Here is a 3,003-nt window from a genome sequence, read left to right on the forward strand (position 1 = left end):
TTTTATTGCAAAGACAAAAAAGAACAAGGGAATCCAGTTCTATTTCTGAATTTGATAATTATCTAATAACTTCTTTTGAGTTTGGTGATGATTATGCAGATGCAGATTTTCCAATTTTAGATTGGTAGAGTCGTCACGCAAATACTTTTCCAGTTCTTTATTTACTTGTAAAACAAATTTTAGCAGCTCCGGTCTCCACTGTTGCGGTTGAACAAGCTTTTAGTCAAGGAGGTAACATATTTGATGAAACACGATCTCGTATGACACCCGATTCATTAGAAGCACAAGTGTGTGTGGATGATTGGACCAAAGCCGAACTAAGAGCCCAAGAAAATCCAAAAGAAAAATGAAGATTTATTTGATTTATACGATGGGTCCTCAACGGGAACATCAACCGGTGGTGCAAATAGCGATACGTAGGCAACTTAATTTTTTTTTTAAACAAAAAAAAATTAAGTTCAAGCCCAATTTTTTTTTTTAAATTATGTTCAAACTTAAAAAAAAAAATTCAGTTCAATTTTTTTAAAAAAAAAATCATTATGTTCAACACTCAACAATTCAAAGTCTTTAAAAAATAAATTTAATTGAAGTATTTTTTAATTTTTTAGGTGTATTTTTTAATTTTTTATGTTCAAATAATTTTTTTTTAAACCGGTTTTCAAAATTTAAAATTTTTTAGGTGTATTTTTTAATTTTTTATGTTCAAATAATTTTTTTTAACCGGTCTTCATATTTTAAAATTTTTTAACTGTATTTTTTAATTTTTTATGTTCACATAATTTTTTTTTTTAAACCGGTATTCAAAATTTAAAATTTAAAATTATGCGATTCGCCGGAAATCAATCGGAACCGTCAGTTTCGTAATCGGATCGGAACCGGATCCGGCCGGTTCCAAACCGGACCATTTCGGTTCGGTTCTGGTTCCAGCTTTTCTGGAACCGGAACCGCCGGTTCCGGAACCGTGGCCATGCTTAACTAAGGTGATAACCTCTCTCTCTCTCTCTCTCTCTCTCTCTCTCTCTCTCTCTCTCTCTCTCTCTCTCTCTCTCTCTCTCTCTATATATATATATATATATATATATATATATATATATATCATAATACATTTTCTTAAAGTTCACGATGAAATATATTGAAACTATATTTGTAATCTCAATTATAAAGTGTATTATTCTATTTATAAATAAATTTTAAATTTATTTATAAATGATTTTTTCATATTTAAACTAAATACAAAAATTAAAAATTTATTTGCTTTTATTACTAAAATACACTTTACACAATAATTTTAGAAAGTTAGGAGAACAAATAGTTTTATTATAAAGTTTAAGTTATTTAGGTTGGTAAAATTCATTTGAAAAACTTATATTTTTTATGAAATTTAATTTAATTATATTTAATTCTATAAAATTGAATTCATAAAATTTAAATTTTCATTTTTCTTAAATAAATATGAAAATTTAAATCCTTGTGAAATTCATAAAAACAACTATATATATATATATATATATATATATATATATATATATATATTTTGAATAACCTGTGATGATTACTTGCAACGACAAAAATTCACGGATGCCAGGAAAAAAAAAAAAAAAAAAAAAACAAAAAGAGTTGAGTACAACAATAAATTTGAATTTTAAGAATGATGCAACAATTGATATTTTGTGGACCACGGTTGTGCAATATACATCGCACACTTTAGTAACCGTAGGAATAAATATTTCTCCTTTCTTAAAAAAATACAAACCATAGCTTTTTATTTTATTTTATTTTTTTGAGAGGATTGCTTTTTATTTCTCATGCGCATAAATAAGCAAATGGAAAATTATAAATATCTCCCAGTATTATAACTAAAATTAACTACTCTATTTTTATATTTTTTAAAATATATTACTTTATCCTTATATTTTCGAATTATTTTTTCATTTGGTCAATATTTTCAATTTTTTTTCGTTAAAAGACTTATGAAAGGATACAAAATACCCTTATTTTCCTATTAAATTTGCGTTTTCTACCAATAAGGTGATTGTTTTGCATCAGCCAAAGCAAAACGAAAGGAATGGAAGAATTTGAGAAAATTATTAAAAACATACAAGTGTTCAAGCAAGCATTTTAATTTACATTTTTATTTTAAAAATCATTAATTTAACTAGGTTTACCCATGAGAGATAAATAGTCAGCTTTATTTCTAATTCAATTACTCAGAAAATAATCCAAACAACAGATTGAACAACCAACATTTATACTAACTAATGCAACAAAATACTTCAGAAATAAATTAGAAATGCGGTGGTTTCTTAGCTATCCCTAGGGCTTTTATAAAAACATCCGATGTCCCCCACCGTTCTTATGAATTACTTTTTATTGCAGCTGAATGATTTATAGCATTAACTTTAATTTAATTAATTTAATTAATTTAATTTTACATTTTTCTAAAATTTTATTTTTGAATTTGTTTTCATTCTATGGATACACAAAAAGTTCACATAAATATTAAAACATATAATAATATTATAAATTAATATTTAATTGTTATTATTGATTATTTAGTTAAAATTCACCCGCTAAAAAAAATTTTAGACTTCTAAATCTATTGAATAAACACATCGTGAAAGATATAAATTTAATATTATAATTCATGATTTATTTTAATATTTTAAAAAATAATATAAAATTAAGTTGATTGAAATTTTAAAATTACAATAATATATTTAAAATTTTAAACGCTAGTTGTTATTTTCATTGTAATTTCTAAATTTTCACTCCCCTGCAAAAAAATCCTGGCTCCTTGTCACTGAAGACATACCTAGACCTTAACTAGAATTTGTACTTAATTTGTAGTATAAGACACACCTACAACTTTTCATATGCCAAACCAATCAATAAATTTTTAGTTTTTTTAAAGATTTTCACTGTTTTATCTTTTTTTTTTTGGCGAACAGTCAGAAATACCCACATTAATCGAACCAAAAAACTCTTGTTTTTTTTATTAACTTA

Source organism: Jatropha curcas, chromosome 2 (assembly GCF_041381405.1).
Source record: "Jatropha curcas cultivar XTBG-Jc1 chromosome 2, XTBG_Jcur_1.0, whole genome shotgun sequence".
In the NCBI taxonomy this organism is placed as follows: domain Eukaryota; kingdom Viridiplantae; phylum Streptophyta; class Magnoliopsida; order Malpighiales; family Euphorbiaceae; genus Jatropha; species Jatropha curcas.